The sequence below is a fragment of the Montipora capricornis genome, chromosome 8, assembly GCF_036669925.1.
Source record: "Montipora capricornis isolate CH-2021 chromosome 8, ASM3666992v2, whole genome shotgun sequence".
In the NCBI taxonomy this organism is placed as follows: domain Eukaryota; kingdom Metazoa; phylum Cnidaria; class Anthozoa; order Scleractinia; family Acroporidae; genus Montipora; species Montipora capricornis.
In genome coordinates, this window is record NC_090890.1 from 22,756,227 (window position 1) to 22,765,081 (window position 8,855).

Below are 8,855 nucleotides of genomic sequence, written 5' to 3' on the forward strand. Positions count from 1 at the left end.
CCTCCACAGCTATACATGGTTCTCCACAGCTATACATACCTCTACACAGTTAAACATAGCCCTACACGGTTATACATGGCCCTCCACAGCTATACATAGCCCTCCACAGGTTTACGTGGCCCTCCATAGTTATATATTGCCCTCGACAGATATACATGACCCTCCACAGCTATACATAGCCCTCCACAGCTATACATGGCTCTCCACAGCTATACATGGCCCTCCACAGTTGTACATGGCCCTCAGCAGCTATACAAGGCCCTCCACAGCTATACATGGCCCTGAGAGCTATACATGGTACTCCACAGCTATGCATGGACCTCCACAGTTGTACATGGCCCTCCAAAGTTATACATGGCCCTCCGAGCTATACATGGTCCTCCACAGCTATGCATGGACCTCCACAGCTATACATAGCCCTACACTGTTATATATAGCCTTCCACAGCTATACATGGCTCTCCACAGCTATGCATAGCCATATACAGTTATACATAGCCCTACACAGCTATACATGGTTCTCCACAGCTATACTTGGCCCTTCACAGCTATACATGGTTCTCCACAGCTATACATAGCCCTCCACAGTTATATATAGCCCTCCACAGCTATAAATGGCTCTCCAAAGATATGCAGAGCCCTACACAGTTATACATGGCCCTACACAGCTATACATGGCCCTCCACAGCTATACATGGCTCTCCACAGCTATACATGGCTCTCCACAGCTATACATAGCCCTGCACAGCTATGCATGGCTCTCCACAGCTATACGTTGCGCTGCACAGCTATACATGGGTGTTGACAGCTATACATAGCCCTCCACAGCTATACATGGTTCTCCACAGCTCTACATAGCCCTACACAGTTATACATAGCCCTCCACAGCTATACATGGCTCTCCACAGCTATACATAGCCATACACAGTTATACATAGCCCTACACACCTATACATGGCCCTCCACAGCTATACATGGCCCTCCACAGCTATACATGGTTCTCCACAGCTATACATAGCCCTCCATAGTTATATATAGCCCTCCACAGCTATATATGGCTCTCCACAGCTATGCATAGCCCTACACAGTTAAACATAGCACTACACTGTTATACAAGGCCCTCCACAGCTATACATAGCCCTCCACAGCTATACTTGGCTCTCCACAGCTCTACATAGCCCTACAAAGTTATACATAGCCCTACACAGTTATACATTGCCCTCCACAGCTATACAAAGCCCTCCACAGCTATACATGGTTCTCCACAGTTATAAATAGCCCTGAACACATATAAACATAGCCCTACACAGTTATACATGGCCCTCCACAGCTATACATGGCTCTCCAGAGCTATACATGGCTCTCCACAGCTATACATAGCCCTGCACAGCTATGCATGGCTCTCCACAGCTATACGTTGCACTGCACAGCTATACATGGGTCTCGACAGCTATACATAGCCCTCCACAGCTATATATGGCTCTCCACAGCTATGCATAGCCCTACACAGTTAAACATAGCACTACATAGTTATACAAGGCCCTCCACAGCTATACATAGCCCTCCACAGCTATACTTGGCTCTCCACAGCTCTACATAGCCCTACAAAGTTATACATAGCCCTACACAGTTATACATTGCCCTCCACAGCTATACAAAGCCCTCCACAGCTATACATGGTTCTCCACAGTTATAAATAGCCCTGAACACATATAAACATAGCCCTACACAGTTATACATGGCCCTCCACAGCTATACATGGCTCTCCAGAGCTATACATGTCTCTCCACAGCTATACATAGCCCTGCACAGCTATGCATGGCTCTCCACAGCTATACGTTGCACTGCACAGCTATACATGGGTCTCGACAGCTATACATAGCCCTCCACAGCTATACATGGCTCTCTACAGCTCTACATGGCCCTCCACAGCTATACATGGCTCTCCACAGCTATACGTTGCGCTGCACAGCTATACATGGGTGTTGACAGCTATACATAGCCCTCCACAGCTATACATGGTTCTCCACAGCTCTACATAGCCCTACACAGTTATACATAGCCCTCCACAGCTATACATGGCTCTCCATAGCTATACATAGCCCTCCACAGCTATACATGGCTCTCCATAGCTATACATGGCCCTCCACAGTTGTACATGGCCCTCAGTAGCTATACATGGCTCTGCACAGCTATACATGGCCCTCAGAGCTATCCATGGTCCTCCACAGCTATGCATGGACCTCCACAGCTATACATAGCCCTCCACAGTTATCTATAGCCCTCCACAGCTATACATGGCTCTCCACAGCTATGCATAGCCATACACAGTTATACATAGCACTACACACTTAATCATGGCCCTCCACAGCTATACATGGCCCTCCACAGCTATACATGGTTCTCCACAGCTATACATAGCCCTCCACAGATATATATAGCCCTCCACAGCTATATATGGCTCTCCACAGCTATGCATAGCCCTACACAGTTAAACATAGCACTACACAGTTATACAAGGCCCTCCACAGCTATACATAGCCCTCCACAGCTATACATGGTTCTCCACAGCTCTACATAGCCCTACAAAGTTATATATAGCCCTCCACAGCTATAAATGGCTGTCCACAGATATGCAGAGCCCTACGCTGTGATGCATAACCTTACACTGTTATACATGGCCCTCCACAGCTATACATGGCCCTCCACAGCTATACATGGCTCTCCACAGCTATACATAGCCCTGCACAGCTATGCATGGCTCTCCACAGCTATACGTTGCGCTGCACAGCTATACATGGGTCTTGACAGCTATAAATAGCCCTCCACAGCTATACATGGCTCTCCACAGCTCTACATAGCCCTACACAGTTATACATAGCCCTCCACAGCTATACATGGCTCTCCATAGCTATACCCTCCACAGCTATACATGGCTCTCCATAGCTATACATGGCCCTCCACAGTTGTACATGGCCCTCAGTAGCTATACATGGCCCCCCACAGCTATATATGGCCTTCCGAGCTATACATGGTCCTCCACAGCTATACATAGCCCTACACAGTTGTCTATAGCCCTCCACAGCTATACATGGCTCTCCTCAGCTATGCATAGCCATACACAGTTATACATAGCCCTACACAGTTATACATGGCCCTCCACAGCTATACATGGCCCTCCACAGCTATACATGGTTCTCCACAGCTATACATAGCCCTCCACAGTTATATATAGCCCTCCACAGCTATATATGGCTCTCCACAGCTATGCATAGCCCTACACAGTTAAACATAGCACTACACAGTTATACAAGGCCCTCCACAGCTATACATAGCCCTCCACAGCTATACATGGCTCTCCACAGCTCTACATAGCCCTACAAAGTTATACATAGCCCTACACAGTTATACATAGCCCTCCACAGCTATAAAAAGCCCTCCACAGCTATACATGGTTCTCCACAGTTATAAATAGCCCTGAACACATATAAACATAGCCCTACACAGTTATACATGGCCCTCCACAGCTATACATGGCTCTCCACAGCTATGCATAGCCCTACACAGCTATTTATGGCTCTCCACAGCTATACGTTGCGCTGCACAGCTATACATGGGTGTTGACAGCTATACATAGCCCTCCACAGCTATACATGGTTCTCCACAGCTCTACATAGCCCTACACAGTTATACATAGCCCTCCACAGCTATACATGACCCTCCACAGCTATACATAGCCCTCCACAGCTATACATGGCTCTCCACAGCTATACATGGCCCTCCACAGTTGTACATGGCCCTCCATAGCTATACATGGCCCTCCACAGCTATACATGGCCCTCAGAGCTATACATGGTCCTCCACAGCTATGCATGGACCTCCACAGCTATACATAGCCCTACACAGTTATCTATAGCCCTCCACAGCTATACATGGCTCTCCACAGCTATGCATAGCCATACACAGTTATACATAGCACTACACACTTATACATGGCCCTCCACAGCTATACATGGCCCTCCACAGCTATACATGGTTCTCCACAGCTATACATAGCCCTCCACAGTTATATATAGCCCTCCACAGCTATATATGGCTCTCCACAGCTATGCATAGCCCTACACAGTTAAACATAGCACTACACAGTTATACAAGGCCCTCCACAGCTATACATGGCCCTCCACAGCTATACATGGTTCTCCACAGCTATACATAGCCCTACAAAGTTATATATAGCCCTCCACAGCTATAAATGGCTGTCCTCAGATATGCAGAGCCTTACGCTGTGATACATAACCCTACACTGTTATACATGGCCCTCCACAGCTATACATGGCCCTCCACAGCTATACATGGCTCTCCACAGCTATACATAGCCCTGCACAGCTATGCATGGCTCTCCACAGCTATACGTTGCCCTCCACAGCTATACATGGGTCTCCATAGCTATACATAGCCCTCCACAGCTATACATGGCTCTCCACAGCTATACATAGCCCTACACAGTTATACATAGCCCTACACAGCTATACATGGCCCTCCACAGCTATACATAGCCCTCCACAGCTATACATGGCTCTCCACAGCTATACATGGCCCTCCACAGTTGTACATGGCCCTCCATAGCTATACATGGCCCCCCACAGCTATATATAGCCTTCCGAGCTATACATGGTCCTCCACAGCTATACATAGCCCTACACAGTTGTCTATAGCCCTCCACAGCTATACATGGCTCTCCTCAGCTATGCATAGCCATACACAGTTATACATAGCCCTACACAGTTATACATGGCCCTCCACAGCTATACATGGCCCTCCACAGCTATACATGGTTCTCCACAGCTATACATAGCCCTCCATAGTTATATATAGCCCTCCACAGCTATATATGGCTCTCCACAGCTATGCATAGCCCTACACAGTTAAACATAGCACTACACAGTTATATAAGGCCCTCCACAGCTATACATAGCCCTCCACAGCTATACATGGCTCTCCACAGCTCTACATAGCCCTACAAAGTTATACATAGCCCTACACAGTTATACATAGCCCTCCACAGCTATAAAAAGCCCTCCACAGCTATACATGGTTCTCCACTGTTATAAATAGCCCTGAACACATATAAACATAGCCCTACACAGTTATACATGGCCCTCCAGAGCTATACATGGCTCTCCAGAGCTATACATCGCTCTCTACAGCTATACATAGCCCTGCACAGCTATGCATGGCTCTCCACAGCTATACGTTGCACTGCACAGCTATACATGGGTCTCGACAGCTATACATAGCCCTACACAGTTATACATAGCCCTAAACAGTTATACATAGCCCTCCACGGCTATAGTTGCAAAGGTCTTTCCGCTTTTTAAATCATGTGAACGTAATGATCCAAATAACTTTAGGCCAATTTCTGTGTTGCCAACTGTTGCCAGAGCTTTTGAACGATTAGTTTATGAGCAGATGTATACGTTGCACTGCACAGCTATACATAGCCCTCCACAGCTATACATGGCTCTCCACAGCTCTACATGGCCCTCCACAGCTATACATAATAATAATAATAATAATAATAATAATAATAATAATAATAATAATAATAATAATAATGGCTTTATTCAGCATTTCCACAAGGTGGCTCTTCATCTGCTAAAATATATCATCTAAAATAAAAATAAAGGTAAAAAAAAGTAAAAAAGTAATAAAAATACAATAATAAAAATAAATATATCTATTTACAGTGCATAATAGAAACGTTAAGCTAAAAAATTATCTTTGACCTTTTTCATTAAAAACTTAAAAGTCATCTTAGAAAACTGGTTAAAATCAAGACAGTTCCTTACACATCCAGGTAAAATGTTAAAGCTTTTAGCAGCTTGGTCTTGATAAATATATGACACTAGTGGGATTTCAAGCTGCATAGCTGCACTGGACCTCAGCGTTCGATTGTGCATAAATTGCTTCAGTCGCAGGTAACCTGGCCATTCACGAGAATAAATCGACTTATGAACTAGCTTTAACAACTGCCATTCGATATGTTCTTTAACTGGTAGCCAACTTAGCTTTATAATATCCTCCCTTTCAACAAATTTACCTACAACAAAGCTCGCGCATGCCGTTTGAATTCTTTGTAGGCGTTTAACAAGGTAATGTGGTAAATTATGATAAACAACACAATTGTAGTACAACTTGGAAAGTACTAGGGCCTGAACTTAGTGCTTGCGAATATGAAATGGAAGAAAGTTCCTCAATTTCTTTAAGATTCCAAGAGTGCGATAGCAAGAAGCTGAAGTTTGCTTGACATTTTCTTCCCATTTTAGGTTGTGATCAATATGGGTCCCTAAAAGTTTTGCCGAAGATACACGTTCTAAGGATATACTTCCAACTCTTAAATCAATGTCAATGTTATTAAGTTCATGATAGGAAGAAAGTTTAGTGGAAGATAATAACATGTACTTCGTTTTGCTGGGATTTAAAGCCAGATTTGCTTCATTAGCCCAACATTGCAGTTTATCCACATTACGTTGCACTGAAATAATGCAAGATGTTAGTTCAGCAGGCTTCGATGCTTGATATATGGTTGTGTCATCAGCATATTGATGGCAAGCACAATCGAGTTTCCCTTGGAGATCAGCAATATATATGTTGAAAATGAGAGGACCCATGATCGAACCTTGTGGGACTCCAAAGCTAATACTGACAGATTTTGAAATCCGGTCATCGATTTGAACAAACTGCTCTCTTCCACACAAGTAGTTGACTGTCCATTTAAGGTATGACTTTGAAAATCCGAGAACATTCATTTTCTCAAGCACAGACTTATACTTGACAGTGTCAAAAGCTTTCGAGAAGTCAGCTAAAACAAGCAGGGTGCATTCGCTCCGATTCATTGCTTTCAATATGTCATCACGTATGCCTAATAAAACAGATGTTGTAGAGTGGCCTCTCCTAAATCCAGAAATATTGTCCTCGAGGAGATGGTGATTTTCCAAAAACTCAACAACTTGGTTGTGAACAAGCCTCTCGTAGATTTTAGACAAAACGGGCAATATAGAGATTGGTCGAAAATCATCGTTATCTTGAGGACTATCCACTTTTGGGATTGGAGTTATACGAGCTTGTTTCTATTTATCTGGAAAGTCACACAATGTAATAAATGAGTTGATTATGTGAGTTAAAGGGCTCGCAATATATTCAGCAATAGGCTTTAAAAATTTTGTTGGAATTAGGTCAGGACCTGTGGATGTGTCTGATCGTAGGTGCTTTAGCTCACGTAGGACCTCATGGAATGTAACAAGCCTTAAGGTAAAGCTGTCATTTCCTGTCAGAGACTCTTCGGGTTGCAGTGCATCCAAGAAGGCTATCAGGTCTTCTTTAGTGTCAGATGTTTGGACACCAGTAGTTCTCGTGGCTGTACTTGCAAAGTGTTCATTTAGAGCATCTACATTGCACCTCAAGGGTGTAGGATTTGGGTGCAGAATACATGGCTCTCCACAGCTGTACATAGCCCTCCACAGCTATACATGGCTCTCCTCAGCTATGCATAGCCATACACAGTTATACATAGCCCTACACAGCTATACATGGCCCTCCACAGCTATACATGGTTCTCCACAGCTATACATAGCCCTCCACAGTTATATATAGCCCTCAACAGCTATATATGGCTCTCCTTAGCTATGCATAGCCCTACACAGTTAAACATAGCCCTACACAGTTATACAAGGCCCTCCACAGCTATACATAGCCCTCCACAGCTATACATGGCTCTCCACAGCTATACATAGCCCTACACAGTTATACATAGCCCTACACAGTTATACATAGCCCTCCACAGCTATACATAGCCCTCCACAGCTATACATGGTTTTCCACAGCTATACATAGCCCTACACAGTTAAACATAGCCCTACACAGTTATACATGGCTCTCCACAGCCATACGTTGCCCTCCACAGCTATACATGGGTCTCGAGAGCTATTCATAGCCCTCCACAGCTATAAATGGCTCTCCATAGCTATACATGGCTCTCCACAGCTATACATAGCCCTACACACTTATACATAGCCCTACACAGTTATACATAGCCCTCCACGGCTATACATAGCCCTACACAGTTATACATAGCCCTCCATAGCTATACATAGATCTTCACAGCCATACATAGCCCTTCATAGCTATATAGACTACGAGTAGTCCTTCTTTTGCTTTGTCCCTCTAGCGAGACGCGAAAGAAACCCGCGAGAAAATAAAAAGGCCGCACGAGATCCTAGATGCGAAAAGCGTGCTTAAAACTTTAAGGTAAAAGGCTGCTAGAATTTTGAATCTAAAAGTTTTTGATTTGTTTAATCATCGTCATCACTCTGATGATCAAACAGATAGAGAACGTTTAGACTCATCATTTTAACAGCTTTTTACCTATGAGCATACTAGAGTACTGCTAGCATGATCTCCTTGGCTTGATGTGCATGGTCATGTATACCTGTATAGGGTTATGTATAGCAATGTATACCTGTGTAGGGTTATGTATGGTCATGTATGTATACGTGAGTAGGGTTATGTATGGCCGTGTATACTTGTGTAGGGTTATGTATTGCCATGTATACCTGTGTAGGGTTATGTATTGCCATGTAGACCTGTGCAGGCCATGTATAGTGAATCAGTAAACGTATCTACGTCTAAGAATATTTGTCATACATGAAGCCGCTACCGGCGAAAATTTGCGATATTAAGGTGGCTTACTAAGCTGGCTTACTACAGTTTTCGTAATGAAAAAGATCGAGATTTTGATGAGAAATTAAAGCAACACGATGTCTCTTCTGAAGTGTTAAGGCGCTGTCACACTGCAAC

General features: G+C 44.2%; 1 pseudogene; it reads left to right on the forward strand.

Moving 5' to 3' along the window:
* The first annotated feature begins 4,387 nt into the window (after positions 1 to 4,387).
* On the forward strand, positions 4,388 to 8,257 carry LOC138013848 (uncharacterized; annotated as a pseudogene).
* The last annotated feature ends 598 nt before the right edge of the window (positions 8,258 to 8,855 follow it).